This window comes from Falco peregrinus, chromosome 1 (genome assembly GCF_023634155.1).
Source record: "Falco peregrinus isolate bFalPer1 chromosome 1, bFalPer1.pri, whole genome shotgun sequence".
NCBI classification, from domain to species: Eukaryota; Metazoa; Chordata; class Aves; order Falconiformes; family Falconidae; genus Falco; species Falco peregrinus.
Window position 1 is genome coordinate 99,362,080 of NC_073721.1, and position 20,545 is coordinate 99,382,624.

The window sequence follows — 20,545 nt, forward strand, 5'->3', positions numbered from 1 at the left end:
TCAAGGCTGCTAATGACGCATCCTAGAAACACAGAGCATCAGCAAGTCCTTTGTACTTCGCTAATATTTTTCCTGCAGTAACATGAGAGCAATTAGAGCTTGGAAGGATGGGAGCTGGATGGCTGGAGGAGATGGAAAAATTCAGAGGAAAACAGGATTTCAAGAAGTGAAGGCAGGGGGTGTATATGGGTGGGTGAGGGAGCAAGCATCTGTAAATAGTTGGCACTGACAGCTGCTTTTGAAATACATAGGCATTTGGAAAGAGAGAGGTAGAACAGCTGCAAGTGCGTGTATGTTTTATGGAAAGAGAAGGAGAGTGATGTGCAGTTTGTAAGGGAAGGAGTGAAAGTTCAGAGCTAGGCAGGAATCCGTGGAAGGGGGTGAGAGGAAGTGGCGCAAAATGGGTATAAACTGTAGTGCAGCTGATGTAAAAGTCACTGTTTTGCTAGTGACCACTAGGAAGGGGAAAACTGCTGTTGCCACCTGCCTGCTGTTCCAGCCTGTCCTCCCTCCCCCTGCTTTGTCTTTTGATTTATAGTAATAAGAAATCGACCTTCCTAAGAGCAGGTCATGCGACTCGGCTGAGGGATTAAAGCTGAGAGTCTCTGACCTCCGAGCATATTGTAATGCTTGTGAGTCATTGGCTCATCCTCTGTATTGGCAGCTTGATGGATTCCTAACGAGGTTGTTAGTGGCATCTCAGTGTTGCTGCCTGAGATGTACCTTCTGTGTTTAAACTCTGACTTGGAGAAACAAGTTCATTTCAGGCTCTTTGTGTTTCTCTCCTCCTCCTTTTCTCAGCTTTTACTTCTTTAAATGTAGACGTCTTTTGACAGATCATCTCCATGGTAACTAACAGGACCGGGCTGCCTACAGAAATTGTAGTAATAAAGTGGTTGGCTTTTACACATGATGAAAAGATGATGAAGCACAATGATAGGTGATAAAGACACAGGTAATTGCTCTAGAATAATATTGCTGCCAAGAAGATGACTGAACTCCCACACAGAAGATGAACAGATGGTGTATTTATTGAAATTCATAGGCTGAGAGAAGAAAAATGTAATTGATGGCTGTGTAGGTTTTGTTTCAGTTTACTATGTGCTGAGCAGAGCCAGGAGAGCGGTGTGCCGGAAGATGGAGCCCGTATGCAGAGCCACCACGTTTTCTCACTGGAGAACTGGCTTATGCTTGAGACTAGAATTCCAATCAGAGCCATAAAAGCAACAGAGCCACTAATTGCTCTGATGCATTTCACTGCTTTAGATCTGTCACATAGCCCTGTTTTATTTTAGAAAGGGTGTAACACTTTTTTGTAAGAACAGTGGTGGTAAATTATACTAGCATACTGGGAACAGTGAAGTAGAAAGTGGAAAAGTGAATACTTTCAAAACTTGTGCTTGGTACAGGTTTTCCAAGACCAGGTGTGTGTGTTAGTAAATGGCACCTGTAGCTTGTTTGCTAACCTGGTTGTTGGAGACTGTCTTCTAGTATGGCAGCTCTGCTGTGCAGAGTCCATGGGAAAGCAAAAGCAGGGGGGTTTCTTCTGGTTGCTCTCTCTGCGCTTTAAAGTATAAGAAAACTGGTCAATTTGCTGTTGAGGCTCTTGTGAAAATGTTGTCTCTCTGTGTGCGGCAGTGCTATGGATCTGGTTTGAACGGCTATGTTGCTGCTTTGTGGTGTGGTGCAGTGGCCTTAAGTGTGGAGTGCTGTGGCATCCCCTGCCACAGGGCTCGGTGCCTTCAAGTTTCCAAAAAGAGTACTTCAGTGCTGCCAGAAGAACATAAAGGTCCCAGGAATCACGGTCTGAAAGGTCTTTCTCTGAGGGTACAAATAACCCTGCTTACAACAAGGAGTGCTGGCTCTGGAGTGTAAAGATTTTTCTCCCTGTGTAACAAATGCTAGCTGTTGAGGGAAATAACTGCTGGGAGGATCTTGCTGAGCTGAAGTGCTGGTGGCAGACTGCTGCCTTCCCTGCAGCTCCTCTGTTCTCAGCAGCTTTAGCACCCCTGTTGTGCCTCTGCTAACTCCCATGGTCCCATGATTTACTGGTGATAACGTCTGGGTGCTGCTTAGTACATCATGTGATTCTCTCTTTCCCTACAGCTACTTTATTGATTATATAACTCATTTTCTTATGAAGTTCAGTAAGGAAACCACTTCCCACTTGGGTTTATATCCAGCTGCACCTACTCACATATTGACTACATTTATAGGACTTGCACGCAAGGGGCTTTGAGAAGGTGGATAAATAGAAGAAGAAACATGTTCTTTGTCTTGCAATGGTAGTATTAATGAGAATGAAAATAAATATGTAGGTAGTACAGTAGAGACTCTCTCTCCAGGGCACTGCCTTAGGGAAGAAACTAAAAGTTGCAGGTTCATCACTTGACAGTGTTTGTGTCAAACTCACCCTTCTTTTTATTTCTTCTCCCCGGATTGGCAGGGCCCTCACATCTTCTGTGGCACCTGAAAAAATCTAATTTGCATGCAAATCGCTCCTGTTTAGTTTAAAACATTCCTGTCATTCTTTTTTCAAACTTCTTTCCTTTTTCCTGCAGAAAAGGAGGGGTAGAAAAAGTTACTTAAGTGATACACCTCCATCTCCACAAGATTAAACAGAATTGTGCTGGAAGTGGAAAGATTTGCTTTTTTGAGACCTGTCAGCCAGCCAACTAGCAGAGCGTTAAGTTAGAGATGCCAGAGAGATGTACTATATTAATGTGAGAGAGAATAGGAAAGGAACGGCAGAGCATGAATCTGAGCACTGAAAGGAGACTGGCCTACCAGCTATATCCGAGTGGTTACTCGAGTGCATGAAGCATGGTTGGAGTCACATTAACCCAGCTTGGTGACTGTCATTGTGGTGACTGGTTCATAAAGAGCCTCCTGATTTATTTTCAGTGCCAGCCATCCCTGTTGCTAGATCCAGGCACCTGAGAGGCCCTGTGGACCTCACCATAGGAGCTGGCAGGGTCCAGGGGACCTAGACAGCCTGGTGGGGTTCTCTGGAGAAGATGGTACAGGGCATCCTTCGAAGGATAACCTTTTCTGGAGATAAGGGGCTTGGATGTGTTAGCTTGAACACAGATTTGTCAGGTGCTTGGTGGCCTGGGTACTGCCAGCTTCTTTCTGTCAGGGTGGCTTTATTTACTGCCCAGCTGCTGGCCTCTTTCCAAATGCCACCCCACCCCTCAGCCCTTCACCTCTAAGTGAGTGTTTCAGGCAAAGCTGATCAAAACAGTTTTATTCAAAACTTATTTTTCTGGCAGAAGCTAAGCTTGGTGTCATCAAAGAAAAAGGTAAATAAAAAAGGTACTGTCATTTTTCTGGAAGAAATTATAATTTTCAAATTCAGAAGCTGAACTGTTGTCACCCAGTTGGGGGGAGGGACCTTTCCAATTGCTTTTTCCTTTTCTACTTTACCTTCTCTCCCTTCTTTCCATCTCTGTTCCCCATCTCTTTTTTTCCTTGCTTGGAGGTGTAAAATCTGCCAGAAAGGTCAAGGGAATCTAGGCTAATGTAAAGACTTCCTCTCCAAGTGGGTATTTTTCATTCAAAAAATTGGATGTTTTTCAGTCTTACCACACACACACACCCCAAAGTAATGGTTATTCTTGGACTAGTTTCTGCCTCAGGTTGGCTAAGGCTTCTCTAGTTTCCTTGCGCATCAGGGCAAGTAACAGCCAGTGGGCAGAGCTGGGCTGGCACTCTGTGCACTGATTCCCAGAGCTCTCCAGTAGGCAGCAAAACCTGTCCGTGAAACTATCTGTGGCTCTCAAGTATCCCACTGGTTGCATGCACGTGGCTGAGGCTGAATGAATGGCTGTTTGGCCATTGCTGGAATGATGTTACCTGGCCAAGAGAACTACTGCTTGTAAGTGTTTATCCTTGGGGCAGAGGAGACTCCAGGCTGGAGGAGATCATGGGTTCCTTACCAGAGTGGTGACTTTTCCCTGTGCAGCTTGTAATACATAGAGAGTACCTTAGTAAAATGAGCATGGATAAAGATAAGGGTCCAGATTAATGCCTCAGCCTAGTTTAGGGGAAAGCTGTGGTCACAGTATCTGTGATAATTTTGTACAATGGAGTTGCAGAACCAGGGAACTGGTATTGACTGGTGTGTATATAGCACACCGGTTGGGCTGGGGTGCTGTGCTGTTAGTTGCTGGGTGATTAGCAGTGTGAATTAGCTTTAAGTACCATTTCTGCTGGCACTGCTGCCCCTGAGCTTAAACCAAATGATCAGAAAAGTTTATTTGACTGAGAAAGCTACTGGGGTAAGGTTTCTGATGTCCCAAGTGAAAGTGGCAAACCACGCAGTTAATTTTTCATCTTTTGTTAATAGTTTGCAATCTTGTGAGTTCAGATTATTTTTAAATTTTAAAATGATTTAAAAAGTTGAATAAAAAAAGCAATCTGTGGTGCACTGCCAGAAGAATGGTTGTGCTGTGTCAAAACAAAGATCCCTGATGCTGGCTGGTGGCAAGTACCTGGGGAGGATGTGGAAGAACAGAGTTTGGCTATGTGTTCCCAGCTTCTGACAGTCACCGGTTCGGGGTCTTTCTAACCCAGAGGCTTCAGTATGGCTTTTAAGTTTGATAGCCCATGAAGAACCCATACTCTATTTATCTGTTTGCTTTTTGAACCCGTTTATGCTTCCAGCCCCGCAGCAGTGAGTTCCATAGTCTTGTGTTGCATTAAACATTGTTTCTGGGCCTTGTGTTTTTTGCCTGATACCTTCTCATTTTGTTGTGTGCTCTCTAGCTGCTTTCTAAGAAAGGAGTAGTTACATTTCATTCCTTATTTGCTGCCTCCATACAACTTACCATTTTATTACCCCTCCATCCCTGCTTTGATCCCATAATTACCTCTTTCTCTATCTGAAAAAGCCAAGTTTTTTACTTGAGTAGAAGCTATCTCAGACCCCTCATTATCCAAGTTGCCTTTCTCGGTGTGATTCTATTATAAATCTTTTCAAGGCTTCTGCACTGTAGTGAAGAATGGGAGTGCAGTATGGATTTGTAGTGGCAATACTGTTTTTGTAGTCTTATTCACTAGTTTTCATAATATTTCTTTATTTGCCTTGTTACTGAACACTGAGCTATTTTCAAAGAACTATTTGGACAATCACAGAGATCCCTTTTCTGAGTGAAAATAGCTGAATTATCTCCTTCAGCTTCTCTGCAGGTAACACTGGTACAAAATTTGGCTTTTCTACTCTAGGCCTATCATCATGAACATTCCTTGTACACCTTCATAATTTCTGACCCCACTAGCTCTCAGGAAAGGCATCCTATTTCTGCAACACTCGAAAAAAGAGTTGTAATTAAATTTTTATGCTGTTAGGAAGTTGCTTACCATAGTTGTTCTTTGGTCTGCCCTCCTATGATTCCACATTTAACTTAACCAGAAGTTCACCATCTTTTTTTTTTCTTCTTCTGGATATGATAATCACATTCTGAAAGATATTCTTTTTTCCCCCCTTTTTGTCTTTACTGTCAGTAATTGCCTTAATGTGCAAAAGTTCAATCTCAAACAAAATTGATTTTTTGGGTCCCTTTAAAGTGTTTCAAATTAATGATATAAGTATCCTGATGCTTTCCTATAGTACCTGTATGTGGTCTCCTGGAAGTATTTCCACCTTTCCAGCTACTTCTTTTGACTGCCACGCTGATTTTCATTAGTTCTCCTTTTTCAAATCCAAGTCTATTGCTTAGATTTCTGTGAGCTTTTTTTCCTTGTTGAAGGATAGCCATTCTCATGTGTTGCTGGGAACTAGCTGCTTTTCTATTACAGGTTTTTAACTAGTTATTTATAATGTCTAAAAATACAGTGTTTTCATCACCCTGTCAAGATAGTTTCCCAGTCTGTGTGGAGTAACTGTAGTTTCAAATCGTTCCTGTTTTCTGTCTACATACTCAGCCTCCTGTAGCCCTGTGGACAATGTCACAATCTGGTTGGTTTAAAACTAATCTTACTCTGTGCTTTTTTTTTTTTTTAACACGTCGCACCATTTCCCCGTTGTCCTCGCTCGCTCTGATGTTCTCCTGCTTCTCCTATTTGGGGAGTTACAGCTTCCCTTTGGGCCCAATCTTTCTGTGTTCCCCATAGACGAGTCCCTCCTGTCCTTCAGCAGCACAGGGCTTGCCCGTTGGGAGGTGGGACCATGGGGGATGCAGCCCATGTCTCTGCACTCTTTGGCACAGGGCTTTGTGTCTCTGAAGATGGGGAATGGCCTGGTCTTGTAAGCAAGCTGTCCTTTACCGTAGGAAATGCCGCTGTGCTGTTGTGTAAACCTAGAGTTTACCTTGAGTACTGTGTGTGGTTTTGGCCCCCTTGTTTCCAAAGGGATATAGCAGAACTGGAAGAGGTCCTGCATAGTGGCTGGGTTAGCAGTGTGGATGTTTCTAGTACTGGGCGTAACTGGTTGACAAAGACTCATAAACTGGGAAAAAGAGATTAACTTTGGGGGATCATCAGCGGCATAGGCTTCTGTGAGTAGTAACAGAGGTGGGCAGGGGGTGCTTGCTCACTGCCTCACGAGGCCTGAGGGGTATCAAAGGGAGCTGGACCTTCACGCAGCAGGTGGTAGATCCGCAGAGATCACTGTTGAAAGGTGTATAGGGTGTAAAAAGTTTACTTGGGCTCAGTGTGCGGCTGGTGAAGTACTTGGAAGAAAACAAGCCATGTCAGGCTCAAAAAATCCTTGAGATGAACGTGGTTGGAAGGTTACTCAGGAGAAGGCACTTGTGTGTGTCCCACTTTTGCTCTTTCCTCAGCTTCCACTTACAGCTGCGGTTGGAGAGCAGGCTGTCTGGGGGAGAGGGGTTCTTGCAGGGAAGAACTGCTGCTGGTACGTTCCCACCTTGTGCTGAAGCTTGTGCTGTAGGTTTTGATTTATGTCTCTGATCTCCATCAGACCTTCACCTAATTGAGTAGATTGACCCTGGCTCTTACACAGCAGGCAATTAATCACGGACTGACTAATCAGCTCTCTCAATGGCTGGCACCTTGCAGAAAGGCTGGGAATCACTCACGTGCTACCTCCACAAACCAGTTTTATGCTCTGAGATTTATAGCCAGTTAATTCTATTGAATTCTGTGGATTTACTGTAAACTTCAATTATTATAAACTCTGGAACATAATATAAGTTACTTTACTTAGCTACCTTAAGTGGGAATTTAAAAACTAAGCTCTGTAGATGCTTTAACTAATTACACTCAGTAGTTTTACCGCACTATTGAAATTTAGCTGAAATCTGTCATCTCTCCCTGAAATTAAATACCTTGAAAACTAGCTGGCTGAGCAATAGGGTCTAAACTTATTCTTTAGGGTTTAAAAGTAGTTTTATTCAACGGTCTTAATTTTCATCTGGATAACTCCCAAAATTAACATTTGACACTGCTGAAATCTAGGATTTGACTTCTGAGCTAAGCTTCTCATTTACCAAGCTGCAGTAGTTAATGACCATTCAGTGATGTTAACTGCCATCTATTAGGAGTTTTAAATTGAAGATGCGCTGTGAAATAAGATAAAATTAAACAAAGCAGAATAAATGTGTACAAACACTTAGTCTTCCTGCACAGCCAAACTCATTTATGCTAGTGTGGTCTGTGCCAGGGCTGAAGCAAAGTGCAGCAAAGGGATCCCATTGGGGGTGGGGGACTGTCCTGAGGGGAGGAAGCTGCTGCTGATATCCTTGTCAAGGATGACATGAGGGTTATTTTTTTTATTTTTTTTTTCCCCCAGCCAGGCCTATGTACAAGCTCCTGGATGGTGTTCTGAGCCCCCTGCTGACTCCGTTTTTCTGCAGGAAGGGGGTAACTGTATATACTTTGCTTGTTTTGTGGATCCTGAGTTTTGCTATAGCACTCCATAAAATCACATCTATACCCTTACTGGTAACAAATGTTCAAATCTCTGATTTACCAGCATTAATACACTTAATTAAATAAACTAACTTGCCATGGGCAATTGTGTAGGCTGTTTCTTAATATACCACAACTGTCTTTTTGTTTATCTTCTCACCTGAACCCTAGAGAGCCTCCACTGACTTTTTCCATTGCTTCCTGCAACTGATTGACAAGTGGACCCCAGACACACTCATCTCTGCTATGTTGTTTGTGGTCCTCGGTGCCTGTATTGTAGAAGCTGCTTGCTTCACTTGGCTTTCTCTTAATGACTTTTGTGTCCTTTTTGTCACTTCTATGACCTAAAGCATGTTGCTGTCACTGAAAGCACTCTCTGGTTTTGGCCTCCAGCCAAATCCCAGGCTGGACTACCCTTGCAACCATGTCTTCACTGATGGTGAATCCCTTCTGTACATTTTACTTGCACTGTTAGTCTGGTGTCTGTCTCTTCACTGTTTGATTTTATTTTCGTTACTGGTAGATAACTATGTTGCATTCAAGTGGAGTTGCACAGAGTCTGGAAGCATAGTTGATCTGTTTGCAGTGTGGATTCCCTGCATGTTCTGGGGCATGGACATTCCCCAGTGCATTTGAGTTTCTCTTCAGAGTTACTGAAAGTTTTTGAGGATCATTGGTTTGATAGCTGTTGTTGAAGTATTCATTTCCCCCCCTTCCTATCTACATGCAGACAAATCTTTGTTTCGGAGCATGGCTGGAGCTGGGCTGGGTTGGCAGCATGGCCCTGGCATCCTCCTTTCCCCTGCTTGTGGTGGTGTGTTCCAGGCAGATCCCTGGCTGTCACTCACATATGCTGAGCATGGACAGATGACAGTGCTTGTGCATATCAAGTGCTGTGAAGGTTTTGTGATAACATTCCTGGTGTTTGGGGCTCCTTATTGGCCACCTGCATTTGCTCATGCATCTCCAAATGGTTTTATTGTGTACCAAGAGCAGCCGGTCCTTTTCCTTCAGTCTGGTGCTGGTGCTTATCAGTGTCACTGGGGTTAGATTGTAGTGTTTGTATGTGGCAAGTGTTTGAATTAGCTAAAGCCACTCTGGAGGCATCTTCCTCTTATTTGGCAGTGCTCTCAATCAGTGCATGTGTTGCTATTTGTGGATTTTATTTTTTTCTTTTTTTTTTTCTTCTTCTTCCTGGAGTATTTGATTCTGTCTTGCTCATCTCTGTCAAGATAGCTGTTAGGGTGTGTATTCTACTCTTTGCTTCTCATACCACTTTCCATGGTAGAGTGGTTGCTACTACCTGTATTTCAGGTCTGTTTGTCTCATCTGTCCAGCTACATTGGTTTAATCTATGTGCTGACTTGGTATTTATGTTCTTGGTTTGGCTCCTTCCCTGGACAGAGTTGTTGCCTGCGGCACTCTGCTTGCATTTTTGGAGGTTTAGATCTGCGCTTCTTCATACTTCTGCTTGCAGGCTAGACTCATGTAACCCACAAGCTCTCTGTTTAGTTTGATGTTTCCAAAGTGGTATGTGGACTTAGTTACAAGGTGAAGAACACCAATCACCTGTTTCTTGATTTCTGATCAAAACATGCAGTTTTTCCAGGGAATTCCTGTCTCCCTTCATCTCATCTGCAATTGTGATAGTTTTGGTTGTATTTCTGGTGACAATTTGGTTGTATTTCAATGCTGGAATATTATTTAAAAAACAAAACAAAACGCCCACCCACCTTTAATTAGAAAAATAAAATCCTTGCCATTGATTTTAAGGTCTCCAAATAGACTTGAACCACCCTTGCATACACAGATTTTTCTTTGGAAATCCATCTCTTGTGGCGTTTGAGTTGGCCTGTCTGCTTGCTTTGTTTCTAGGGTTTTTTGCCTGCCAGTTTGTCTTTGCTGGGAATCCCACTGGACTGACACGGCTCCAGGCTTTCCTTCCTCCCACATTGACTGTCACGGTAGAAGAAATCTGGGTTGCAACAGACACCAGAGACCGTGGGTTCCTCTGAAACTTCTGCAGATTTCTGTGAACTGGACCACTCATACCCACTTCAGATACTATTAAATCAGTGGGAAACTTTTTCACTGGAATAAGAGAGCCCCAGAGGCCAAGCTTGGGATAGAAGTCATGGCTGGATCTGAAAACCCATCTGTAAAGTGTGCAGGTACGCAGGATTGTAGCAAGCCCAGCCGTCAGGCAGCACATTCTGGAATAGCTACAGGTAAACTGATCAAATTACTGCTTGCTTAATAATCTAAATAGGCACAATTTCTCTCTTCGCATACTTTGGCAAACCAGGTCAGATTTCTCTGCTACAGGTTTAGTGGGCAGAAGGATTTTCTTCATATTTTGGACTACAGATGAAGCTAACATTTTTGTTTGCTTACAGTCTCATTTCAGTTAGTATTCAAGTGTGGTTTCAGGTAAACAAGGCTGTGCATTTGGTCTGTGCCACTTCATAGAAAATTTTGTGAGGAAATGCCGCGGACTCCAGGCATGTGTTTAATGGAAACACTACTTCTGCTAAGACAGCTTCCTCCTCTTGAGTTCGGCACCTTGTCACCTCTACCTGTTAGTCATATTCACCTGCTGTATGCTTAGGCAGGAATGTGTTGTGTAAATATTTCTGACTTCATGCTTACCTAGCACAGACATCCTCCTGCCAGCGTAGTCTGCTGCCGTACTGTGTTAGCCCAGAGGAGTGGAGTACTGGGCAGACGCTGAATGAGGTCAATGAGATGTGCCAGAGATGTTTTACTCGTATATTCATGCTTTGGTAAGAGGAGTGAGAAGTGCACTGACCTGAAGTTCTTTATATACTGTTTTCCAGTTTTGGGTCTCTTGACTCAGAGGCCTGACATTGTTGTATGCAGTTCTCTCTTTTGTCTTCTGTTTATTTTTAATAAGACTTGGGGCAGAGGGGGAAGAGCAAGTTTACTTTGGGCCCAAGAAGTGGAAGTTGTATTTGGTTTTACTACCAGACCTAGGGAATGTTGAGGAAGGCTTAATGTAGTGCTGCTTCTGTGCAGTTTTATTGTTATCCTGCTCTTTCTGCACATGGATGTATTTGTTCAGCCAAGTTTACCTCTAGTAAATGCTGTGTGTAGTGATGATAATTTTGCAAAGGAACTAAAATGAGTGGTGCATGTTAAATACTGGTGGAGTGTTGTGGCAGGTATCCCATGGTCCCATGGCTACTGCCCTCTGAAGGAATGAAATCAGCCATGCCAGTGTAAAGCCTCTTCTTCCTGGCATAACTGGGCTGTGCTGGGGTTGATCTCTCTCTCACCTGGGCTCTGGGTGTTGACGCTGTCAGGGTCCCCATGAATCCTTTGCTCTCCAGTGAGGTGTGCAGGGATGTGGGGCCTGGAGATGGATGAGGGGCTGTCAGGGCCACCAGCGGTAGGAGTGCAGCTCTCGGGAGCCTTGGGATACCCCCTGGCCTCCCCCCTCCTCCTCCCAGGAGTTGCAAAGCCTCCTCTATCCCCTTCCCTCACCACTTGATAATGGGTCTGGGTCAGTGCAGGTGTCACCCTGTGGGGTGGCTTTGCCCATCGTGAGCCTCGTTAATTAATTACAGGGAGAGATGACATTTCCTGGTTGGGAGGTGACTATTGGGCACATGCTGGCCTAGTTTTTACTCCAGGTTTGTTACAGCGTGACGTGCTTTATTATCCACATCAGGGTGGTGGGGCGGGGGTTGAAAGATACTCTGCTCAGTTTGGCTCAGCGCAGTGAGCGGCTGCCTGCCTCAGGAGGAAGAGCGTGGCGTGTGAAGGCAGTGAGGACTTTGTGTGACTTTAAATTTAAAAAGGCAAATTCAGATCAATGAAAAAGCGGGGATGAAATACCCTCTCCCCCTCCCTGAGAGCTGTGAGCCTGGTGCACCTTGAAAAAGAAGAATTAGAAATCAATTTATGAGGGGTTCTGTCAGAGGCGCCTTGGCAAAAGGCTTTCAGCGGAGCTTTGAAGAAGAGCGTGGCCAGCTGGGCGCCGCTTCAGCAGCGGATGCCTGAAAGGGATCTTGCTGCTTGGCCGAGCTGGAAGCACATCACGTTGCTGGGGGAACCAGCCATGCTGTGGCTCCCAGGTGAAAGGATGTTTGATCTTTAAAATAATGGTGTAAAGGTTTATGTGAAATACATTGTCCGGGTTTTAAAAATATCATCTTGACATTTAGCGGGACATAAAGGGAATATTTCCGCAGTTTAGCTGATGGCTGGAAAATAATAATAAAAACTGACTACATCTGAAAATTGTATCTCAATTTCTGCCAATTGTGCTCTAGCTCTTTTAGCACAATGGTTCTGGGGAAAAAAAAAAGTCATAAAACCCACAGAAAAAAGGCAGTGTCAAGTTGACAAGGGCAAGAGTTTATTCTCCTAATGTTATTGTGACATTATTTCAGGATTACTTTTCCCATTGAAACTTTGTAAATGATGGAATCAAGAGTAAAGTTTAGAGTAAGAACTTCACATGGGAGAGCAAGGAAAGCAGCTGAGGGTGAGGAAGTCAGAGTGGAAGTCTTAAATAGTCTCCTGTTTTCTTTCATAAATATGATAGTCCTGATGAATTCCAGAGAAATTTGAATAAAGGTGAGTAAACATCATATTACCACAGAAAATGTTAGGGGTAATAAGTAAGGGAATAACAGAATAATCAATGGTGAGAAGTTTGGAGTAAGCAATTTCTTTGGTGCAGGGGTAACTTGGGGCAGTGGCATGGATGGAGGATGGTGCTAGGTAAGCTGTGTTGAACCTGAGACCTTCATCTTTGGCAAATCATTTCACTGCCTCCTTTCTGGAGCTGCTACTCAGACATTTATTTTCAATCATGCAGCTTTGGGGCTAAATGTACTTACAGGGAATGGGGCACCTACAGATCTGCATGCTAAACTGCCCTGGCCCCTTCCTGGTAGCCCATCTCCTTAAATCTTCAAGGGATCGGTGCTTGCTTCTAAATTAGCAGGCTTAGCAGACGAGGGAAGTCTCCTGAGCAATGGATTAAACTTGCTCAATCAGTTGGCTTCAGTGACTACTCTGACCTAACTAGACTTTGTCTGTCCCTTGTTGCTCTGCTGCACCCTTGCATATTTTTAGCACTGTGCCATGGCCGCAGCATCCTGCTCTGGGACCTCGTATGGCTGATCAGCGCGATTGCTCAGCCATGCCTGATGTTGGCATCATGGAGACAGGGGAGAGGCTGCAAGTCTGGAAAGAGCCCTGCTGAAGGGCACATATTCCCAGCATGTCCCTGTGCCCACCCTGCGCCTTTTGCCTGCAGCCATCTCGCAGCCCAGGGACCCAGACACCCTCTGCAGTTGCCTGATCTACCCGGGAATCTGGTGCAGCAAGACTCACAAGTCAAGGGGCTTGATGTCTGCTTTAATAAGGACTTCTTTCCTGCTCTTGAGCTCTTTCTGAGTAGCTTTTATTTTGAAGATGCCAGTCTGGACTACTCTTCTGGGATCTGCCAGGCAGCAGCTTTTATAAACAAGATCATCAGAATGCCTTTTTTTTTTTTTTGGGGGGGGGGGGGGGGGGGAGAGTTGCATTAGGAACACCTGCAGAAAATTGCCTCAGGGAGTAGTTTACCTTAGAGAGGCAAGGTACTGCTGATGGCTGATTAGAGCCAACTTACAAATTGCTGCAGGCAATGGGGCCAGAAGCCCTTTAGTTATGAGTATGCAAGCCCCTGCTGAGTGGCGAGTGTAGTCCCTCCTGTTTTTCTGTCCACCTTCCCCCACTCCCTGTTTTGAGCATTGTGAGTAGCTGGGTTCAGATGTGTGATCTTATTTTACAGCCTTTCCATGCTGCTTTTGAGGAGCACCAAATATTCTAGAAGCTGGAAACAAAATCTTACACCAATTAATACGTTGCTGGGAAGAGCTCCAGTTTCACTGTAGAGACACCTTTTGAAGGCAGAAGCAGTGGGATGGATTTGCCCTGAATGCCAGGGAAAAAACAATCCTTCTACTGGGAGTGAAATCTACATCCAAAATGCACGTTCAAAGCAGCAGTTGTGTGGATAGGGAAAACAGGATGTGATCTCACAGTAAGTATCACAGAACCTTCCTTAAAATATACATTAAGGTTAAAAAAAGGAAAATAAAAAAAAACCACCCAGGAGTTGAAGTCCATTCTATACCTTAACCCCCCCCCCCCCCTTTTTTTTTTTTTTTTTTGCTATGAAGTGTGACTTTACAAGAGACAGTCCCCAGGATGAAGCCTCTAACTGTTTTGGGGTGTGTAGCAGGTATATGACCTGGTATGCGTTAGGGTGGGTGCTGGTGCTCTGAGAGCACCTCTGTGCATAGTGGCCCCATCAGCAAGCACAGAGCTGCTGGTGCAGCTTTGCGTTTCCAGCCTGGGAGCCCACGGTGATGGAGCAGGGCCCCGGGCAGAGCCCTTCAGGGAAGCAATGGCTGGCTGAGGCCTGGCAAGTGCCAGGCATGGGCTGCTCCCTGGAGAGGAAACACTTTGTTTTAGACTAAATGCTTACTGTGATCCTTCCTTAACTTTTTCACCGCAAATCTGCGGGAATCCAGGATTGAAAAGGTACGTTTCTAAAATAGATCCCAAGTATTTATGATCAGAGTGTCAGTTTAAGCTGAGTAATAAATTGCATCTCTACACAGGGGAGAAATATCACTTAAAATTTCATGATAAATGAATGGCAAATTTTTTTAGGTAAATTTGTCAGCAGGATAATTCTTTGAGTAAAGACCTAGCACTCATAAGATGAGAGTAGTAGGAAAGCTACAGCTGAGGCAGTAGTTTTTAAACAAACCCCTTTGGAGGTGGTACAAGCTGCTTTATCTTGTTTCTCTGGCTAGCATTCCTTTGGTGGCTGTCACATGTTTACCAACCAGCAGGCTTCCTTCTTCCTTGGGACATTAAATCCACAAGCACGTGCAGAGAAAAGAGCTTGAGCACTGCTGCTGTTTCTGAAACTCAGGATTGTGCCTCTCTTCAGCTTTGCCCAGCTGATATGAACACCACAGATCCTGAGGATTTAGCAACCTGTCCCAAGAAGAAAGCTTTGAAATGTTTTATTTGTGAGAAAAGTGTTCTTGGGAAATTTCATTGCTGGTTTGACTTGTTTTGCTGCTTTATGTAAGTGTGATTAGGTAAGTCTCATGTTTTGAATGATTTGTGGCTATTTCTTGGTGAGCGGACAACTTTCCTAGTTTGTTACTTTGGCGGCAATTACAGTTTGAAAAACAACTGTGTTACCAACACTTGTTACTTACACGTGTCTTTGGTTTTCTTGATGTACAAAGGTCTTGGAAATTGCATGTAATGAAACAGGATTTAGCCTTTTCTTCTGCCTTCTGCTTTGACAGCGTGCCGTTTCCTGCTGTCACTTCAGATTTTACTGTAAAGCAGTACTAAGGCCATAATTCTAGATGACTAACACAAGTGCAGAGTATTCGCATTCCTGTTAAGCAAAAGGCACAGCTGATCACTGTGCAAGGGAAGCCATGGATAATTGCAGGTATTTGTGACTGAGGTATGTTAAAAAAGGGGCCTAAATGTAGCGTGATGGCTGTGGAAGAAAACAGTTGAAGGAATCCAAATAAAGTAGTAAGTAGACTCCATAGCTTGGCTTAGGGTATTTGAAAACATCCAAGGAACATGCTGCACTTCTTATGCTTTGTCCTTTATGTCAAATGTTTTGCAGAATGTGTGTGTGGATATTTGCTCCTCTGGGATGGACTGGAGCATCAGAACTGCAGAAGCCCTTGAAATACATGGAATCTATTTTAGTCTGTCTCCATTGTGTCTGTTTTGGCTAACAGTAGCCTCTATCTGCCTCCCCCCTTCTCACTCTTCTGACTCTGAAGTGGCATGGCTCTCCATTTATCCCTGAGAATGGTCTGACGTCACAGCTTTTGCTTGAAAGAAACTCCACGCAGATGCTTTGAAACTTGTTAACACAAATGAATCCTCAGGGACAGCATTGTGGTTGTTTTCATCAGGAGGGGGCCCTTCTCAGGTTTTGTAGTGCTGGGATCCTGCCTGCACGTTGCTTTTACAAAGAAATTATGGAGAGTGTCTTGCATCATTGACATTTGTTTTCTCTGAGATCATTCCTGCTCCCCATTAGATCAGTGAGAGCTCTGTTTTTGATTCTCCATGCCCTGTAGAGACAGATGTTTTGGGCATAAATCCAGAATCCATCTTTGGTTCAGTTTGTCTGAACTGAGACTAAGCAAGGCTGAGTGCCTGGAGTAGGAAGAAGGTATGATATAGGAAAGAATAAGGTGGGGAACAACATATAGGGAGCCAGCTGTTCTGGCTGTTACAACCAGCTGTGGTTCCCTCTTCCTTATGCCTGTGGGATTTCATTGCCTTTCCCTTATCACAGAACACTTGGTTAGCTGAGTGACGACTTCAGTTCATGCCCTTTTCCATGCAGCCCTAGTAACAAGTTAACTGGTTAGTTACCATGAACATTACTCTATCCATGTTAGTATTGACATGCTAGAAGGTGGCAGTACTTGCTAAGCTCTTAACTCCATTAAATACATGACTCTAGAAACCACTGGCATTTTTTTCCCCCAAGCATTTGTTTTAGTGGCTTTTGTTATTGTTAGAACATATTTTCCCAGGGCGTAGGTCACTTGGTCGATACCAGAGGCCTAGAAATCTTCCACACAATGTGCTCTTTCCTTGAAACCACACCCTGCTTTGTAAGCAGCCTTCTTCCGCTTCAGGGCTCCCTTTTAAATGCCAACAATTCCTCCAGCCGTTGCAGCCTTCTTCCGCTTCAGGGCTCCCTTTTAAATGCCAACAATTCCTCCACCCGTTCCTCAAGAGCTGGAGCCTGAGCTCCATAGCTAGCCCGGGTCCTGGGGAGCTGTGTGGTGGGGCACCCTCTCCTGCGCAGATGTTCTCCAAGCCAGGACAAAAAACATCTCAGGGTCCCCTGCACCACTTGTGGCAATACCGTGAGTTAATCTGGCAGCAAACTGCATGTGTGGAATCAAATTCAGTGTAGGGCCTGTGGCTTTTGGGTTCAGAGAGTGGTGGGTTAGTGTCCTCTGAGATGCAGTAAAGAATGACCCAGGAGGGAAAGGAGAGCCTGAATGCCAGGGTTGAGTCAGCTCTTCAAATGCCCCTATTCCCTTTGGCAGTTGCATGGAAAGGCCCTAGTCAGGGCTGTCTTAGGTGATGTAGTGCTGAGGGTTGTTAGGTGGTAGTTGGTGGCTTTTGACGGACATGAATTTCATCACCACCAAACAGAATTTCTTGTCTCAGCAGAAGCGTGACTGTGGAAAATTCCTCTCCCACCTGCTGTTCATGCCTCTCTTTGTGGCCCCCTGGTTGTGCTAAATGGCAGAGTGATCGTCTGTCTCTGTGGCTGGGCTTAAATTCAGGGGCTGGAAACCTTTAGTGGAGCTGTAGGAAGGTTGGTCTTATTTCTACTTTGGAAAAAAAAATATTACTGATTGTGCTTTCAAGGCAAAATTAGCCACCAAAGCTGCCCTTTTAGCATTGCCAATTAGAAGCTTTGGAATAAAGCAGGTGTTCTGCAGTGCAGCTTGACAGCAGGCCCCCGTCTAGGAAGGCTGAGAGATACAGGGTTGTCCCACTTCTTCTTTTTGGTCAGCAGTTTGCTGCTGCTGTTACCTGGATGTGTTTAATGGGAGCTGAAAAAGGGACAGCGTGGATTGCAAAGGCTCAAAACATACAGCACGGGGCCTGTAGGGGGTGTATATTATGAATATTGGAAAATGTATTTTTCTTTTGAAGGCCAGGGGCTGCGGCGTGGGTGCTGTGAGGGTCCTGCCCCTGCGGGCAGCCCTTGGTGGGCAGCCGGTCTCCTCTGCCAGGCTGGTGCTGAGCGCAGGCACAGAGCTGCCGTGCAGAGCGAGCACGCTGTGGCCTCCTGCCGCTGCCTCATCTCCTCCGGTAGCTGTCAGGAGGTGTCCGTGGCCTAAGGAGCCAACAAATAACAGGTCAAGGAGGAGCCAGGGCTGTGTTCGGAGGGTGCCGGGCTTTCTGCAGGCATGTGGCCTGCTCTCTGCAGATGGGAAATTGTCTAAGTATTAAGAGGTTTGGTTTGATTAGCTGAAATCTCCTGTTGGCAGCACATTTCCAGTCCCTGGAGCAATGGAGATCAGACAGGTTGCCAAGGCAACGCACAGCCTTCAGCGAGAGGTTTACTGCTGCATCGTCCTTGGTCAGTTGATGGAGTAGGGTTTATTTAGGTCTTTGGGAAAGAAAAAAAACTTGCTGTCTGGCCTTTTGCTGTGGTGAGTCATTCTGCCTTGGGTCAAATGGGTGGAACCAAGAACAAGGTTTTGTGGATGAGAAAAATAAGTACATGACAGCATAAAGATCCCAATTAGATTCCTCTTTGAAGAGGTGAGAGCACTTCAGTTCTGAGTGGAGACAACTTATTATTTGTTATCCCCCGGCACCTAAGAGAAGCAGCAACAGAGATCCTACTTTCTCCTCCCTCTCCTCCCCTTTTCCCTCTCTCCCAAATGTAAAATGGTTGGGTTTGTTTGCTAGAGGACTCTGTGCTCACTGTTGAATGCTTGACCCGTACCAGAGAACCTTCCAGTTTGACCTTCTGTCACCACTTTACTTGCTCTCTGCTCTTTCCTCTGTTGCAGAAGCCTCGATAAATTCAGCTTATGTAAGTTTTCATTTCATTACATTGTTCCTCCTTTTGCACCCCCTGGGAGATGAAATGCTTATCATGTCACCACTGTGAACATCACTGCAGCAGTGGTGGTGTGTTGGAAGTCATAGTGCTGTTGTTACCTGTTTGTTGATCTGGACTTAAAGTCAGGAAGCGTGTGGGGACATGGGCATGTGTCACCGTGACTGTTTCCTGGTCTTCCTGAGGTAACAGGGTTGCACCAGCACTGTGCAGATCTGTCTCTGAAATTCTGGAAGGGACCTGATGCAGTGTTCTCATACGCACGGTCAAGGAGGGAAATGCTATTGTGCTGAGTGCAAGGCCTTGCTTTGCTAAGTTAATAAAGGTTTCTTTAAAGTAATTCTGGCAGTGATAGGGAAGACATGCTACAAGGCTAACCCCACCACACCTAGTGAGTTGAAGTTGCTATATGGGAGATACCTTGAAAGTGCCTTTTTTGTTTCCCTTACTGTTGAGATAAATGTGGGTTGTGCTCAGCAGTAGATACCTTGTGTCCTGGTTTCGGCTGGGATGGAGTTAATTTTCTTCCTAGTAGCTGGTAAAATGCTGTGGTTTGAATTTAGTATGAGAATAATGTTCATAACACACTGATGTTTTAGTTGTTGCTAAGTAATGCTTACTCTAAATCAAGGACTTTTCAAGTTTCCCATCCTCTGCTAGTGAGGAGGTGCACGAGAAGCTGGGAGGGAGCAGAGCCAGGACAGCTGGCCCGAACTGGCCAAAGGGATATTCCATACCACAGAACCATCACGCTCGGAATATAAACTGGGGGGAGTTGGCTGGGGCCTGCAGATGGCTGTGCGGGGACTGGCTGGGCATCGGTCAGCAGGGGGTGAGCAACTGTATTGTGCATCACTTCTTTGTTTTGGTTTTTTTCCCCTTTGGGTTTTATTCCTCTCTCCTCCTCTCTCCTTTTCATTACAGTTGTTGTTCTTGTTATTATTATTATTCTATTTTATTTCAATTATTAAATTGTTCTCATCTCAACCTGTGAGTTTTACCTTTTTCCTGATTCTTCTTCCCATCCTGCTAGGGCTGGCGTGGGAGCTGCCTGGTACTTAGTTGCCAGCTGGGGTTAAACCACAACACCTTGTACAATGGTTTCTTCCTGAACTAACAAGCAAGAATTATGAAGCAGGCACCGCATGGTTTAACATGGGGAGCCAGGCTGGTATTTTCTGAACATGCAGGTGCTTCTGTTCTCTTGTGAGTTGGAGTGTGTGTCTCAGCTGGTGTTATGTAGCATGGGGAGAAGAGAAGGAATTAAAAAATAAACCTAGACACTGCTTGCTGAGAGACAAATTGTGGCCTTCCCTGTCAAAAAAACAAGGCATGACCTTTGTAGACATGTGTATATGAGAGGGGAAAAATTAACAAGGATGGAGGAGCCTTTAAGGTCTATATTGGCATCCTTACTTATTTACGCTTTTTGAGAGGATGGCAGTTGATAGATGTGTCACTGTGATGATGCACAGTTATCTTCTTTCTCTGTCTCAAAATACTGCATTAGTGATACCATAGCAACAAAGAAGTTGTCTTCAAGAAAAAGCAGAAAAAAAAAAGCGTGACTTCAGTGTTCAAGAAAAGTGGCAGACTGACAGCCCTAGTCTTCTCTTTCTACCAGTAAGGCAGTGGTGGTGTCAGCTATGACAAAATGTATCCGATTATGAACTCTGTGTTGTACTATGACTGAAAACAAGCCTGGGACATGATCAAAGACAAACCTACTACAGTAAGAGTGGGCTGAGAATCTTCTGAGAAAATGTGCTTTTGTCGGACAACGAAATTCTGTTTAAATTGTAACTTTTTCTAAGGAATGCCTCATCTTGAAAAAGACTTTTGTAGTTCCAAGTTGTGTCCTTATTCAGGATGGAATTCCTCTCTGAGCAGAGCATGGTGATGGTGAGAGAAACCAGCTGTCCCTTGCCACTGCAGTAGGTTTTCTGGAGGTCAGACAGTCAAAGGACATGTGGAAGGAGCAAATTCAAG

At 44.6% G+C, this 20,545-nt stretch overlaps 1 protein-coding gene across 1 annotated transcript in view; it reads left to right on the top strand.

The window, feature by feature from the left end:
- Positions 1 to 9,769: 9,769 nt before the first annotated feature.
- Positions 9,770 to 20,545, top strand: part of SYT16 (synaptotagmin 16) — a 78,141-nt gene continuing 67,365 nt past the window's right edge. The window contains exons 1-2 of the mRNA XM_055793813.1: positions 9,770 to 10,100; positions 13,682 to 13,933. The gene's annotated coding sequence lies outside the window, so the exon portion shown is untranslated. The remainder of the gene's footprint in view (positions 10,101 to 13,681; positions 13,934 to 20,545) is intronic.